We start from the raw sequence: 17842 nt of genomic DNA on the forward strand, positions 1-17842 counted from the left end.
GTTTAGAATTCAACGTCCATCGACGAATAGGTCATTAGCGACGGATTACCAGCCCGGCCGTGTCATTGCAAAGGGGCAATCCCTGCATTCGGCAACAGTGTGATAGGAAAACCATGTCTCAGCTGCAGTCCCCCGAATTCGAGTTCAGTGTCTCTCGTTGAAAGTTATATGATGGTCGTCTGATGAACAGTGTGAAAGTTCCACAATTCAGTTTTCTCATTATCAAACGGCCTTATGGGCTGATGCATTGTCCTGAATTTTATCTTTTACCATCCCAACACTTCTCATTTATACTTGCCTTATGATCGCGAAGAATTGCACAGCATTAGCAAGTAATTATTGCACCATCTGCAAGATAATCAATACGGAGAATTCCTTTAGCATTCCAGAGAACATCGGCCTATGAAAACGAGTGCTCATTTCTTGGTGCGGCGCCACCGGCGTCCACCCACCGCACTGATTGGTGTTTCATTGTAGACGTCAAGAATGGTTCAAATGGCTCTGAGCACTATGGAACTTAACATCTGAGGTCATCAGTCCCCTAGAATTTAGAACGACTTAAACCTAACTAACCTAAGGACATCACACACACCCATGCCCGAGGCAGGATTCGAACCTGCGACCGTAGCGGTCGCGCGGTTCCAGACTGTAGCGCCTAGAACCGCTCGGCCACCCCGGCCGGCAAACATTTAGAGCACTTTCTCACAATAACATACAGAATTGACTCTAGAAGTAGATTATGTTAGATTAGATTAGCTTTCGTTCTAATTGATCCGTAGTGAGGAGGTCCTCCAGGATGTAGAACATGTCAGAAAACAACAATACATGACAAATATTTACAACTAAAACAAATAAGCTAATGTACTATTCCACAGGTCCCAAGTGGAAAATCGTCATTTTTTAATGAGCACTACATGAAAGAGTCATTTTACAAATACTAATGCACTGAATTTAAAATAAAAAAGTTTATTTATTTATTTATAAGGTAATAAATGTGTAATGCAACTACTATAATGCTTATTTACAATGAACACATTACTGCACTGAAATGGTGCAGAGGTTCGAATGTACTTACACACACACACACACACACACACACACACACACACACACACACACACACACACATATTTACAATGATCACATTACTGCACTGAAATTGTACAGAAGTTATACACAAATCAGTTGGTTTTACTGAGAAATTCATCAATGGAGTAGAAGGGGTTGGCCACCAATAAATCCTTTAGGCTTCTCTTAAACTGATTTTCATTGGTTGTTAATCTTTTTATTGCTGCTGGCAAGATATTGAAAATGTATGTTCCTGTGTTCCTGAATAATGCAAACCTTTTTGTACAAGACTAAGTGACTTTAAATCCTTGTGAAGATTATTCTTATTTCCAGTATTGACTCCATGAATTGAGCTGTTGGTTTGAAAAAGTGATATATTTTTAATGACAAATTTCATTAAGGAACAAATATATTGGGAAGCAATAGTTAGTATCCCTAGTTCCCTAAACAGGCGTCTGGAGGATGTTGCTGAGTTCACACCACATATAACTCTTACTGCAGGTTTTTGTGTCCAGAAAACTTTAGCTTGGCTTGATGAATTACCCCAAAAAATATCCCATATGACATTATGAAATGAAAGTAAGCATAGTATGCCAGCTTTTTCATTTTTATATCCCCTATGTCTGAGACAATTCGCTTCAGCAGTTCTGTGGTGTGCTCCTCCCAGTTGAATTTATTATCAAACTGTAATCCCAAGAATTTAACACTGTCCACTTCTTCTGTCTGCTTGTCATTGTGTGTTAGGCATATACTCGTGGGACACCCCTTACAAGTTATGAACTGCATGTAGTATGTTTTTTCAAAGTTTAGTGACAAAGATTTGGCTAGGAACCAGTGATTAATGTCCACAAATATTTTATTAGCTGATCTTTCTAAGACTACACTTGATTTTTCTATTTATTGCAATGTTTGTATCATCGGCAAACAAAATAAACTTGGCATCTGGTAATGTTACTGATGAAAGATCATTGATATACACAAGAAAAAGTAAGGGCCACAAAATGGAACCTTGTGGGACCCCACATGTAATTAGTTCCCAGTTGGAAGATGCCTGATAGCTTGATACATGTCTCTTTCCTAATAACATCCTTTGTTTCCTGCCAGAGATATAAGATCTGAACCATTTTGCAGCATTTCCTGTTACACTATAATATTCTAATTTATTTAAAAGGATATTGTGATTTACACAGTCAAATGCCTTTGACAGATCACAAAATATACCAGGTGCCTGCAATTTTTTGTCTAATGAATTAAGCACATTTTCACTGTAAGTGTAGAGAGCCTTCTCAATACCAGAACCCTTTAGAAATCCAAACTATGACTTTGACAGTATGTTATTTTAGATAAGATGGTTATAAAGCCGATTGTACATTACTTTTTCCAAAATTTTTGAGAATGCTGGCAACAGTGATATTGGACATATATTTGATGCTATTTCTTTATCTCCCTTCTTAAACAGTGGCTTAACTTCAGCATATTTCAACCATTCAGGAAATATTGCACTGATAAACGACGGGTTACACAGATAGCTTAATATGTTACTTAGCTCAGAATCACATTCTTTAATTAACTTTGTTGATATTTCATCATACCCACTAGATACTTTTGATTTTAAAGATTTTATGATGGACATTATTTCTGCTGGGTAGTGAGGGTCAAATTCATATTGTGGGAGTTTCTTGAAATGTCTGGTCTGAGGTATTCTATAGCAGCATCTACCGAACCTGACAACCCCATCTTTTCAGTAACAGTTATAAAATGTTTGTTAAAAAGTTCTGCAACACTATACACATCTGTCACCAATGTATCATTTACTGTTAATGCTATTTGTTCCTCTTCATGTCTGGTTCTACCGGTCTCCTCCTTCACTGTATCCCATATTGTCTTTATTTTGTTATCTGATGTGACTATCTTTTCCTTGTAATGTATTTGCTTTGGTATCCGTATTATAGTCTTTAATATTTTGCAGTATTTCTTGTAATGTGCTATAGCATCAACATCGGAACTGTTTCGGATTGACAGATACAGTTTTCTTTCTGTTTTACAAGATATCCCTATTCCTTGAGTAATCCATGGATTCTTTGTAGACTTTGCTCTAACCTTGGTAGGTTTGGGGGGAAAACAGTGTTCGAATAAGGTAAGCACTTTATTAGACAGTAGCGGTACACTGCCTTTGTCGAGGGGGTTGAGTAGGAGAGTAATCACGTTATACATTAGTCTCCCAAAGCACTTTAACAATCAACAGCGGCAATGGCGCGTGCGGAGAATGATTGCCGGTAAAGCTACGCATCATATGCAAGTTCTTTGACTTTCTCGTCGTGTCCATTTTCCGAGACGTATGTGGGAGGAAGTAAAATGTTGACCGACGCTTCTTGGAAAACACACTCCCTAAATTTAAGCAGTAAATCTTTGCACGATGCACAGGGCCTCTCTTGTAGCATCTGGCACTGGTGTTTGTTGAGCATCTCACGCCCTGTAAACCGTACTGTGCGAAATGTGCCGCTCTTCGTTACTCTCTTCTGTCTCTTCTATTAATCCTGCTTAGTAACGGTCCTAAACTCATGAACAATACCAAAGAATCGGTCGAACTAGTGGTCTGAAAGCCAATTATTTCAAGGGTGAAATACATTTCCTTAAGATTTTTCCAGTGAATCTCAGACTCCATTGCTTTTCCTCCTGTTTGTTTTATGTCATCATTTTACAGCGGTGGATGCTTACTCCTAGGTATTCTACGGTAGTGGCGTTTTCTAGAGATTTTTCGCCTGTCTCTCCTGTTACTCTCAGACGGTCGTATTCTACAACTCCTGTGAGGTAACGGGGGATAATATGGTCATACAGCAGCTGCTTTACTCTCAATGCAAATATTAGCTATGCAAAAATGGATGGGATGTGAAAAGCACAAAGACAAGTCAATATATTTATAGACTCGTCTTTCCCTGATAAACAGAAGGCAGCATCCAGCAGTTTCAGATGATTTAAATTACTTGGTTACATAACTGCATATAATTACTGTACATGACTTTGCACTTAAGTAAATAATGTAGGGTGTGCTTGTAGTGAATCCTTGGATCATTGAAATAGAAGTCATATAAAACGAGCTCTTCCAAGTAGTTCGTAATTTAAATTTAAAGCACAGCAGCAGTAATAATATGTTGGGCTGGTGTACTTCAATCAAAACGTTTCGTAGTAGAATTAAGTTATAAAGATGTTTAGAACAACTGCAAAGTAAGTCATTATTTTATTATGAAGACACTATTCAGTTTCAATCTTTGTAGTGCCACACAAGTATTTGTATGTCTCATATTTCGTGCAAAGACGTTATTAAATGAAGGGAGTGGGTGAAACTGTGCCAAAACATGGAGTTATTCCTAATTATGTAAATCTGACAGCATGTCATAAATTAGTTCTGATTTTAATTTTCCACGCTTAAGAATAAAATTATGTATTAAATGCAGAGTGAAAATCGGGTAATGCAAAATGGACATGAAAATACTTGTTTTGTGTGTTGATGAGTGTTCGTAGTTCCGTTGCATAGTGTTTTGTTTTTTTAATTGCAACGAATTATAAAATTATGTGGTGATAAATGTGTGTGAAATAATATAATGAATTTAGGTTTAAGTATTTAAATTTTACAAAAATTGTAAACGTTTTGTGCCCATGTTTAGGAATTATTTTGATTACTGTAGTGTCACGTGAACCGACTCAGGACTGGGGATATGAGCGGGAAAATGTGCACTTTGGTCGTTGTCCGTTGTGGTGATAAGTTCGGAGCAGCAAACTGCCGCGAGTGTAAGCATGGACGCCAGTGTATGCGAATAAACTGTGAAGGAACAACTTGAAAGTGTGTGGGTGCGAGACAATAAACCATGTGTACAAATTGCTCCGATTATTATTTATCTAGATCAAATTTATTTGTCAACTTTAATATGTATGACCAAAAAGTTACAAGTGTTTGTTTTAAATAAATAATTTTCAAATGGTTCAAATGGCTCTGAGCACTATGGGACTTAACTGCTGAGGTCATCAGTCCTCTAGAACTTAGAACTGCTGAAACCTATCTAACCTAAGGACATCACACACGTCCATGCCCGAGGCAGGATTCGAACCTGCGACCGTAGCGGTCTCGCGGTTCCAGACTGTAACGCCTAGAACTGCTCGGCCACTCCGGTCGGCAAATAAGTTTCAATCTGAACTTGTATAGTGTACCTCATTTTGCGCAAGGTTGTGCTGTAGACAACTGTGTATTCAATTCACTGCTGTTCAAAGGCTAGCCAATATATGAGTCAGTATTAGGGGCGCAAATTCAACCATTCACTACCAAAACCCTTTGCAGATGAGCCACGTGTAAAATAGGTAGTGAACGAGCCCGAGTACAGTTGCACTCCGCAGGCACTTTGAATGTTGCTGTTGTTGTCTTCAGTCCGAAGACTTGTATGAAGCAACTCTTCTTGCTAGTCTGTCCTGTGCAAGCTTCTTCATCTCTGCATAAGAATGCTCTCTAAATAAACACTTAACAGTAATTAGTCGCAGAAGATTCTTTTGCCATTCAACAGGGAGCGGGTGAGTCACTGAATGCGGAATACGGGTTGCAAACACGTCATAAATTTTAGTTAACACATCTATTAAAAAAGTTGATTAAAAGTATATTCTAATCAAGCACAGGTGACAATGCGATGCTGATGAACCACTATGCTATTCCCTGCTTACCGGCGTTATTGTCCGTTATTATACGTAGAGTGCCAGCCAGTGTGCTCTCCCAGGCTTTAACGCTAGCATTCAACTTGGGTCCGCTTCATCTCGTTTTCAGTAGCCATCAAGTTACCCAACCACGCTTGAATGGTCACCGTTCCAGTCCCTCGCCAAACGAAAATCTCTGTCAGCAGTTGGAATGGAAGCCTATCTCTCCGTATAGCAGTCTGGTGCAATGACGGATCAACTACGAAGGCGGACATATAAAAAAATATAGAGAAGTGAATGTCATTTCGTTCGTAAAAAGTTCCAATGCTGACATTGGAGGAGAAGGAGGAGATACGTGTTCAACGTCCCGTCGACAACGAGGTCATTAGAGACAGAGTGCAAGGTCGGGTTAGGGAAGGAAATCGGCCGTGGCATGTGAAAAGAAACGTCCCGGCGTTTGCCTGAAGCGATTTAGGGAAATTACGGAAAACCTAAACCTGTAGGGCTGGCGCGGGTTTGAACCGTCGGCCTCCCGAATGCAAGTCCAGTGGGCTAACCACTGCGCCATTTCGCCCAGTAATGCTGATATGAAGGAAAAATGCTTGAACTATGCTGGCCATAAGAAAGCTGCAGAAAAAGAAAACATACGAGAGTTTCGCATGTAACTGCCTCCTGTTACTGGGCAGATAAGACAAGAGGTTTACGATGTTTGCGGAAAAATCAAGAGCGGAAGAAAAGAAAACGCGTTCGCCGGTTACGGAGCAAGTATGAGGCTGAGTGCGCATGCGCGTACTCTGACAGACAGCACTAGTGTGGCGCATGTGCGGCGCCGCATCAAACGCCGCCACGACGAAGTCTCGAGTCTGAGCTCTGTTCGTCACTTTTTTCTCTCTAATTACACGTCAGTATAAAAACTGCTACCTGGTTGCCTATCGGTCATGCTAGAAAAATTTAATGTTAAATCTTGGATCCAGTTTTCGAGTGAATCTTACCAATATTTTTATAACTTCAGGCGGAACTCTTTTATTTTATAATCATTGATTCAAAAAGTACAGACGGTGACGAAACTTGGGAGGGCGGTTGGTGACAGTTTCATTAAAGGAAGAGACCTTAAGCACTTTCCGTCTCTGATCGTAACTTGTAAGACACGTACGTGTTTAAATCTATGAGCAAAGCTGGTAATGTGGTCTCTTATTTATTTATTCCTATCTATTACTTCTACACAGTACACAATAAAATTAAGTTTAATCTTTTACTCGATTTCTTTCGGTGTAGTTCAAATGGTTCAAATGGCTCTGAGCACTATGGGACTTAACAGCTGAGGTCATCAGTCCCCTAGAACTTAGAACTACTTAAACCTAACTAACCTAAGGACATCACACACATTCATGCTCGATTCGAACCTGCGACCGTAGCGGTCGCGCGGTTCCAGACTGTAGCGCCTAGAACCGCTCGGTCACTTCGGCCGGCTCGGTGTAGTTGCCTGCTTATTATTGAAATACTGAAGAAGTACGCTTAATGTACCTCACATTTGCCTGTGTGACGTTTTAAATCATTAAAGCTACCTCACAATTAGAGCAAAGAGTAACTTTTAAAGCATTTGAAAATGTTGTAAAGCAATAAAAATAACCATACTTATAGGTAAGTAACTTCGTCGAATCCAGGTACTCACAGATACTGTTGCAACGGCGCGGTTCCTCCTAAAATGCAGGAAACTCTTCGCTACATTTTTTGCTATCGGAAGCTAATAAATCAACGTGAGGTCTCTCAGCGAACGCTACAACGCCGCTTGAGACGCCTCTCGGCTGCCACAGTACAAACGATAGAAGCGGCGCTGCGGATCTCAGAGATAAACGGCCTTCCATTGCGCAACGGCGGACTGCCACGTGGTGGAGCAGCAGTGCCACCGGTTAAAGTGCGTCAGCGGTGATTAAAGGGCGTACCTGAAGTCTGCGTGTGACCTTCTGCTCCTTAGAGCCGCGGGGGCCACGCGTGTTAATGTAGGAAGCATCTCTAAGACTTTTTTAAAAACATATTTCAATAACAGCTTGAGTTATGCTGCTTGTTAGGAGACATACGCTCAAGAATTGTCGAGTAAGTATGCTAGGTAACATCCATGTACGTACATCCTCCTTCGAATGGCGAAAATCACTGAAGATTTCTAAGAAGGTCATCATCTTTATAATTTGAACATTAATCCACATCAGACAGACGTTAAACTACCTCTCTTTCCTTTAATAAATGAAGTGAAATATATGTAACCTGAAACAAAAAAATAGCGAGGAACTCATCGACTTCAGCCTCGATTCCCCTCCCCCCCCCCCCCTCCACCTCTGGCTCGTTTTCTCTGCCGTTTCGGCAGATACACTACTGGCCATTAAAACTGCTACACAAAGAAGAAATGCAGATGATAAACGGGTATTCATTGGGCAAATATATTATACTAGAGCTGACATGTGATTACATTTTCACTCAATTTGGGTGCATAGATCATGAGAAATCAGTACACAGAACAACCACCTCTGGCCGTAATAACGGCCTTGATACGCCTGGGCATTGAGTCAAACAGAGCTTGGATGGCATGTACAGGTACAGCTGCCCATGCAGCTTCAACACGACACCACAGTTCATCAAGAGTAGTGACTGGCGTATTGTGACGAGCCAATTGCTCGGGCACCATTGACCAGACGTTTCCAGTTGGTGAGAGATCAGGAGAACGCGCTGTCCAGGGCAGCAGTCGAACATTTTCTGTGTTCAGAAAGGCCCGTACAGGACCTGCAACATGCGGTCGTGCATTATCCTGCTGAAATGCAGGGATCGAATGAAGGGTACAGCCATGGGTCGTAACACATCTGAAATGTAACGTCCACCGTTCAAAGTGCCGTCAATGTGAACAAGAGGTGACCGAGACGTGTAACCAATGGCACCCCATACCATCACGCCGGCTGATATGCCAGTATGGCGATGACGAATACACGCTTCCAATGTGCATTCACTGCGATGTCGCCAAACACGGATGCGACCATCATGATCCTGTAAACAGAACTTGGATTCATCCGAAAAAATGACGTTTTGCCATTCGTGCACACAGGTTCGTCGTTGAGCACACCATCGCAGGCGCTCCTGTCTGTGATGCAGCGTCAAGGGTAACCGCAGCCATGGTCTCCGAGCGTATAGTCCATGCTGCTGCAAACGTCGTCGAACTGTTCGTGCAGGTGGTTGTTGTCTTGCAAACGTCCCCATCTGTTCACTCAGGGATTGAGACGCGGCTGTACGATCCGTTACAACCATGCGGATAAGATGCCTGTCATCTCGACTGTTAGTGATACGAGACCGTTGGGATCCAGCACGGCGTTCCGTATTACCCTCCTGAACCCACCGATTCCATATTGTGCTAACAGTCATTCGATCTTGACCGACGCGAGCAGCAATGTCGCGATACGATAAACCGCAATCGCAATAGGCTACAATCCGACCTTTATCAAAGTCGGAAACGTCACGGTACGCATTTCTCCTCCTCATACGATGAATCACAACAACGTTTCACCAGGCAACGCCGGTCAACTTCTGTTTGTGAATGAGAAATCAATTCGAAACTTTCCTGATGTCAGCACGTTGTAGGTGTCACCACCGGCGCCAACATTGTGTGAATGCTCTGAAAAGCTATTCATTTGCATATCACAGCATCTTCTTCCTGTCGGTTATATTTCGCGTCTGTAGCACGTCATCTTCGTGGTGTAGCGATTATAATGGCCACTAGTGTATTTGAAATTTAGGTTTTGAAATGTGTAAATGGAGTCAACCCAAACAAATATTGGCATCACTTATTTCATGCGATGCCAGTCTGCAACATGAAGAGTACTGGGCTGTATTGTGTAAGATACAAACGGAAATGTGTTTGCGCCACCTATATAGACACGAAAATCGGAATAACAACAAGCAAAGTAGAAAGGCAGCTGCAGAATCCAATTTGCTGTCGATGTTTTAACGATGTGCTAGTGATTCAAATATGGGGCGTCTGGGCTAGAGGTACACACAGGCAAATCCTCATAACGAACGAACTCGATATTTTATATTACTGAGTATATACGCAATCGACATAGCCTCACAATTTCATGAACAGCGCTGAGTCACATGACGCATGCATGCGTCACAGGGCACAGCTATCTCGACATGTTGGCGAACTATGCACAGAGATGCTCCCGACGTCATTTTCGAGCACTATGGTGCCCCTCACCCGTTAACGTGGGAATGTTACTACGTTTCTGCATGAGACGTTTCCTGAGCGTTCTATCTGATTCATTGGCCTTCTCGGTTCCCGATCTGACGTCTCTTGGTTTCAGTGCATGTGGGTCTATCAAGGACATTTTCCGAGATCTGTTAGATTGCAAAAAACGGATTTACACCCCAGTAGAGGGCATAACACCTGTAATGCTTATGAACATGTGGCGAGAAGTGTAGTACCGTCTCGGTATCTGTTGTGCTACAAACGATGCTCACATTGAACTATGTCAACATGCATTACAATGCTTGACCTCGTGTGTGCAATGTTGGACAAATAAAGTTATAAACCTCAATAGGTACTGAGTATAAACAAATGTTTTTGTATACTTCTAGCCCGGACACCCTGTATATTATAGGCTAACTGAAGATGGGTGGAGGCCCGAAACGCGTATTAACATGCATAAAAATGCATATAAAAGTTGCTGGTTGTATTTCTTAAAACAATAAACTTATTCATAGACATGATAATGATGTGACTACATGATGGATAATCGGTGTGTCTAATGTTACTGGAAATGGGAATCGCATCACAGAATTCCAAGAAGATGCGTACTTGTAGCTTATTTCCACCTTTGAGAAAGGTCGAATTATTGCATGAGGACATGGATGCATCATACCAACAGAGCACACAGACAGATGGATGTAGTTGAATGAGAGCAGAATGAGAGGTGACGATATGGACACAGGACAGCAGTGTGACAAGAAAACTAAGCACTGGTCTTTCCAGAAGGACTGCTCGACGTCTTTGACGAATAGATGAATGACAACACCTGAAAACTGGGCAAAGGTTGTAGACAGAATTTCAACAAGAACTATAGTGAATAGAGTGCTGGAATTTGTATTTGGATGTCATGTTTTCTGCTGACACCATACCATGTACAACAGAGATTTGCGTGGTGACGAGTGAGAGTCAGCTGCGAAACTAAGTGGCATTAGGTGGTGTTGAGCGATGAACCTCGATTCTTTTTCTGGCGGTCAGATCGACGTCGTAGTGTCCGTTGATGGTCACAAGAAGCCGCAATTCTCGATACGCATGCTTATTCAACTCACGTGATCATGGCAACGAGAACTGTAGGATATGACAACGGGTCTCATTTGGTGGTTGTTGAAGGGAAACTGAATGCTCGCCATATTGGAGCAAGAGTGCTAAGTCCTGTTGCCTTATCCTTAATGATCGGGGTATTAAACGTCATATTGCAATAGGCTAACGCTAGCCCACACTGTGGTTCACACCGGAAATGCCTTGAGGAAATGTACCATTCCTGTTCCCTGATCTGTCACCCATACAGCATGTCTGGGGTGCGATGGGAATACATATATTTTCATATCGCCTCAAGTTCGGAACCATCATGAAATGACGCTGAATATGTTTCAACATGTCAATAAATTTCTCAAGATGATATTCGGTGGTTGTTTACTACCATATCACAACGAATAGAGGAGTCTATCCGTAGTCGTGGAGCTCACAACTCATACTAATGATGATGGACATCAGTTACGATTGAAATGAATGTTTAATAAGTCAATACCCGTTATGTGAAAACTTTGAGGTTCGCCGATGACATTGTAATTCTGGCAGAGACAGCAAAGGACCTGGAAGAGCAGCTGAACGGGATGGACAGTGTCTTGAAACGAGGATATAAGATGAACATTAACCAAAGTAAAACGAGGATAATGGAATGTAGTCGAATTAAGTCGGGTGATGCTGAGGGAATTAGATTAGAAAATGAGACACTTAAAGTAGTAAATGAGTTTTGCTATTTGGGGAGCAAAATAACTGATGATGGTCGAAGTAGAGAGGATATAAAATGTAGACTGGCAATGGCAAAGGAAGCATTTCTAAAGAAGAGAAGTTTGTTAACATCGAGCATAGATTTAAGTGTCAGGAAATCTCATCTGAAAGTATTTGTATGGAGTGTAGCCAAGTATGGAAGTGAAACGTGGACGATAAATAGTTTCTACAAGAAGAGAATAGAAGCTTTCGAAAGGTGGTGCTACAGAAGAATTCTGAAGATTGGATTGGTAGAATACATAACTAATGAGGAGGTATTGAATAGAATTGGGGAGGAGTTTGTGGCACAATTTGACTAGAAGGAGGGATCGGTTGGTAGGACATGTTCTGAGGCATCAAGGGATCACCAATTTAGTATTTGAGTGCAGCGTGGAGGGTAAGGACCGTAGAGGGAGACCAAGAGATGAATACACTAAGCAGATTCAGAAGGATGTAGGCTGCAGTACGTACTGGGAGATGAAGCAGCTTGTACAGGATAGAGTAGCATGGAGAGCTGCATCAAACCAGTCTCTGGACTGAAGAACACAACAACAACAACCCGTTATGTGATTGAAATTTCCACGGAGTGTGTTAAATAACGGACTAATGCTTCACGGTACAACACATTTCATTTCCATCCGTAGTTCATAACTGTATCTTTCTGAAGTATATCTCATTGCTGTATCGTCCAAAGAATGTCGTCTGATTTTTTTCGTATCCCTATGCAAATCTAAAATCGAAATAACAGAGTGAAGTGACGGATTAATGAAGAAATGGATACGAGTGCGTACGCATTCAGGAGAAGCGGGGATGAATTCAGCCCAGCTGTCCAGATTTAGGTGTTCCGCGGTGCTCCTAAAACACTTACGGCAGCTGCCAAAATGGTTTCCTAGAAGAGGACACTACAGGTTTCCTTCCCAGTCCTTAACTTAGCCGATCTCTGTCTCTAACGATCTCGTCGGCTTTGGAATACGAGACTGGAATAGAAGGGAGAAACGATAGAGGTACTCACGGAACCCTCCGCCACACACCGTCAGGTGGCTTGCGGAGTATGGATGTAGATGTAGAACGCTAAGAGCCAATCTTCCTCCCTTAATTTCCAGCCAGAATTCCATCCAAAATTTTTCGGGCAGGCTACAGCACCGTTTAACGTTGGGCTGGATGGTACACAAGTCTTTGCGAAGAATTAAAACACCTGCGAATAGTGTTCCGATGAAATGGGTGCTCACATCGATAAACTGAGAGGGCGTTGCAGTCAAAATCAACAGCTCAGACTAAGGAAGAAGGGATAAGTCAAGAATCATTTACCTTTTACGCTGACCAGATCCCAGGAAAGTTTGGTAGACTCCTACAGAAACGAGGCATCCAATATATTTCGCGCACCTCAGAAAAGATTACAAGGCTTCTTTGTAATGTTGAAGACGATGTAGGTCTCCGAAATCCAGGAGTATACCGCATTCCATTACGTGCGACGGACTATTGCGCAGAACAGTCAGGAGAAGTGCAAGGAGCACCGGCGGCACACCGGGATAAAACAGCCAAGCAAAGCGGCTGTCGCTGAGTATTGCCTCGCAAACAACCATGACGTGAAACAGGATACCAGTATTATGGAGCAGATGCCGTGTTTCTGGGAAGGTTTAATGAAGAAGTCTATCGAAAGAAAGATATCGGAAAGCTTACAAACTATGACGGAGGTTTCAGTTTAAACAAAGCTTGGCGTCCGGCACTCAGTTCATTATCTAGCCGGCTATTTTATCCGCCAGAGCTCGGAAATACTGAATGTATGCTTCGTGGAATATCAGTGGGTACTCTGAAATACAAACGAGCATTAAACGGCTTAGCGGGCGCCGGCAGTCGAACTCCGCTATAATTAACGGCACTGCAGCGACAATACTTTGCAGTCTGGTTAGAGTCCAGGCAGCGAGTACGCTTAAAAATACAGCTCACAACATCTGAGGAAGACGACCGGCTCTGTCGTAGATATGTTACGCATAAAACAGAATCGTCAACTCGACTGTATATGCGGAAACACACCATTAAACAAGCACACCGAGAAAACCTTAGAACTTCTTTTGTGCCAGATCAGTCAGCTAAGAAACTCAGAAACAACCAGTAGTCCTGCTTCACAGGTAACGGAAACAAATTCTTCGTTCAGTTTTTCAGAAGTTAGAGATTAACTATTCCCCATGATGAAACGTTGAAATATGCATTAAAAATGGAACGAATGTCCTGTTTATATAGCTGGCGTCTTTCGAAGAGCAGAGTGGGTATCCTCACGTGTCTGGCTGTGACTCCTCGGTCGTGGCCCAGGCTTCCTTGCGCTGGTCTTGTTTGTAGGCGGATAATTGAGCCTCTGCCCGCGGCCGGCGTTGATTTGGCGCTTCCTGCCTGGCCGGACCTGCAGCACCACCAGAGGTGCGCCACGGGACAGTCGCGTCATAGGCGTCGCCCCCACTCACCAGAGGACGACCTCGTTTCAGTCTTTGTAAACAGCACTCGCGTTTGGTGACACACTCGCTGTTCGTGCCGTTCAGAACGTCATGAAAAGCGAGCGGTCGTGTTAAGCTACTGCTGATTTTATCCGTATAAGGTTGGAGAGCCATATGGGCTGTCTATACAAGGTAATCTCCCAGTGCAAGGAGCAGAGGTCAGAGACGACATTGATACAAAAAGTTATTTTTATTAATTGGTACACACTGATCATAATGCAAGACCGGCGGAAAAATGCTCCAGCCAGAGCACAAAAAATGCAAATACGTTCCTATTTATTTAAAAGATTCTGACTGAAAAGGGGGTAACTGCTGCCTCATTCTACCTTCCTTAGCACCTACAAAAATTTTCCATCAGTTTTCGAATGCGAACATATTCGTGCTCTTTTAACGTGCAGCTCACGTCAGACTCCCACAATCTCCACTAACTGCAATTCATTCACTCTGTAAGCCGCTCTTACCCATCCACTCCCAGTTGTCGTTTCTCACTCAATCATTCAGCCAAACTCATTGTCATTACCTCCTTGTGTCTCACTGTCATTGTTTCCTGTGTAACAGCCAAGGTCCCCTTTGTTCTGTCCTTCTGGTGCAGTCCCCTCTCACTGTCACTGTCTCCTACTTGCTGTCTCTTATAGCTAATACCTCGTTCATTCCTTCCTACTGCTGCTGTCTCTTCTCACTGTCACTATGACTCTCTTCCTTGTCGTCACTGTCTCTCATTATCACTAGTTCTCCCACCTCCACTTTCTCCTTCTCTTTATTCCTCGCCCCCCCCCCACCCCCTCCGGAACTGTGTGCTTCACTCTTTTCCTACCACTGCTCTGTCACTGTCAACTATGTTCTACTGCCACTGTGTCCTTCTCTCACACTGTCAATGTCCACTTCGCTCTTTCTACAACACAGCCACTACCTACTATCTTGCAGTATTTACTACTCTTCCGTCCCTTGAGCACTGCCACCGTCTACTTCTCTCTCAGAAAAAAGCGCGAATATGTTCGCACGCAAAATTGTCAGCAAAATTTTTAAATGTACATACTGTATATTACCCGTTTCTCCCAATAGCTTACCCCTATTTTTCCCAGAATTTCAAACACCTTTCACAACTCTGCATAGTCAAACTCTTTTTCCAGGTCGACAAATCCTATGAGCATCGCTTGATTTTTGTTTAGTCTTGTTTTCATTATCAACCGCAACGTCAGATTTGCCTCTCTCCTCAATTTTCTTTTCCATTCTTCTGAACATTGTTCTTGTCAAAAACTTGGATGCATGAGCTGTTAAGCTGATTGTGCGGTGATTAGTAATCTAGGGTAGTAATCTAGAGTTAAATATAACATAAATTGATAGAATTATAATCTTTCTTCTTATTAGATTTCCAATTTTCTCCTTAACAGCGAATAAATTAACACGTTCTTCTTTCCCATTAAGACAAATAAAAACGGAAAACATTGAAAGATAATGGAATGTAAAATGAACGTTCCCTTCATGAACTGAGTTTTATATCTCAAGCTTTTGTTAGAAACTTAGTGCAATTTATGAAAACACTAGCAAACCCGGCCATGGTTTGCAGTTCTTAAATATGTATGGGAACTAGATATACATCCTAATCTCATTTTCCCTCTCTCTCTGTTCCTCTCCTTCTTCCCCCTCTCTTTGTCAATTTCTCCTCCTCCGTCCTTCGTCTGTCCATCATCTTGCTCCAGCTCCCTGTACATCTCCTATCACGCACTCTCTGTATCCATCTCCTACTCCCTCCTCTCTTTCTCCACATCCTCCTCCCCCTTCCTTATACCAATTTTCTCACCCACCTTTGTCCATCTCTTCACCCTCCTCTTCCTGACCATATTTATTGCTATTACAGAAGGAACATCTATTGGGAATAGATGTCAAAATGAATGGGAAAAACGGTTGGAATCATTAGTACACACACTATGAGAGACATCTTTCCGTCTGATGGGTCTGTGAAGATAGTGGCTGTGAAGACAGTATTTCGCACAGCTTTTAATCTACGAACAGGAAGGATTATAAATTTAGCCATACACAGGACTTCCTGTTTTCTGTTAAAAACGACTGCGAAAAGGAAAACAAAATCTCATATTTCCACTGTGCAGCTTAGTATGTTCTTTCTCACAGCCGGTTTAACAGCAAGTGTTTATTGTATAACATACCTATATCTCCAGTAATTTAGGCTGTGCGTTGTCTGCATTTTTTTCGAAATAAATGAACCGTGAACTGAAATGAACTGAAAATTTACAACACACCAAATTGCCATTAACTGACATCAATTCAATCTTTGAAGAACACCAAAGATATGATCACCACCAATAACACACTGAAATATCGCTTTCATTATGTTATTTTTCGGAAAATATCAACATTCAATGCGGGTTTTGTTCTTGTTATGAAAAAATGCTACACCAGAACTGTCAAACTGAACGTGACATTGTTTTTAATTTTTTTTATGAAAACATGTGACAGTAGAACTCTCAAACCGATCATCACGTTTCTTTCATTGAGATCTCTTACAAAAATACCATCCAAATTTCCACCTTTACTGGTGTATTTCACAAAAATTTTCTTTCACACAAACCTTGTCCTGACAATTACGAACACAGCAAAACAAAAATCAGACAAATCGGTCTAGCTGTTCTCAGGTGATGACCTTTCATATATGCGGCAATTGATTTTTTTATATATAGCAACTGTAAATGTCAGCTGCGTCTTCTAGCGTTTGTATAAATCTCAGTCAGCACTTTTTGTGTTTTTGGGTTGTTAACCTAAAAGTCTTTTCCTGTTACGTGAGCTTTATGAAGTATTACAGGTGAAAGAAATTCTTACATTTTAGGAACTTGCTGAATAAGATTTCCTTAGAATTTTAGGACTACTGTTGATTTCCCGTTGTTCCTGGCTCTGTATGACTGTGTATATGCATGGTTTATATTTTGTTCGGAATTTTGGATTTGTTAGACTTTTCTTTCTTTCCTCAGGTGGTCCTGCCAACATTTGCATGTTATTTCATTAAGTATTTTCGTTGTATTGTATTGTATTGTATGGAACTGGGGACCTAGAAACGACGGAGAGGTTTCGTCCCCGCCGTAGCCCTCAGTGTTTCACAACCCTCAACACGTTACAGCAGTCCACTCACACCACCGCCGCCCCACACCGAACCCAGGGTTATTGTGCGGTTCAGGTGGCTTCGTGCCGGGGACCGGCACGCCTTCCCGTCCGGAAAGCAGTGCGTTAGACCACACGGCTAACCGGGCGGCCTTCTTTTCCTTACACGAATTTCTACATCGTCTGTATAATTCTGCGTCAAATCATCACTACTTCCTATTGCACAGTCAAAGAGTACAATCTTCTGCCCCGCTGCCCCCCACCCCCGTCAAAGCTACTTAACTGGTAATGGAATTCTTTGACATGTAACACAGAGATTGACGTTGTTTCGTTGTCCTTCATTTCCCCTTTATGTTTTCTGATATTCGAAACAGGAGTTTGAATATCCACACACAAAACAACGTTTTGCGTCACTGCGGATCCCAGAACTGAAGAGAGACGT

General features: G+C 42.1%; 1 protein-coding gene across 1 annotated transcript in view; it reads right to left on the reverse strand.

The window, feature by feature from the left end:
* LOC124775216 (solute carrier family 22 member 7-like) overlaps nucleotides 1–7543 on the reverse strand; it is a 145130-nt gene extending 137587 nt beyond the window's left edge. Inside the window, exon 1 of the mRNA XM_047250058.1 lies at nucleotides 7418–7543. The gene's annotated coding sequence lies outside the window, so the exon portion shown is untranslated. The remainder of the gene's footprint in view (nucleotides 1–7417) is intronic.
* Nucleotides 7544–17842: the final 10299 nt, after the last annotated feature.

The sequence above is a fragment of the Schistocerca piceifrons genome, chromosome 1, assembly GCF_021461385.2.
Source record: "Schistocerca piceifrons isolate TAMUIC-IGC-003096 chromosome 1, iqSchPice1.1, whole genome shotgun sequence".
In the NCBI taxonomy this organism is placed as follows: domain Eukaryota; kingdom Metazoa; phylum Arthropoda; class Insecta; order Orthoptera; family Acrididae; genus Schistocerca; species Schistocerca piceifrons.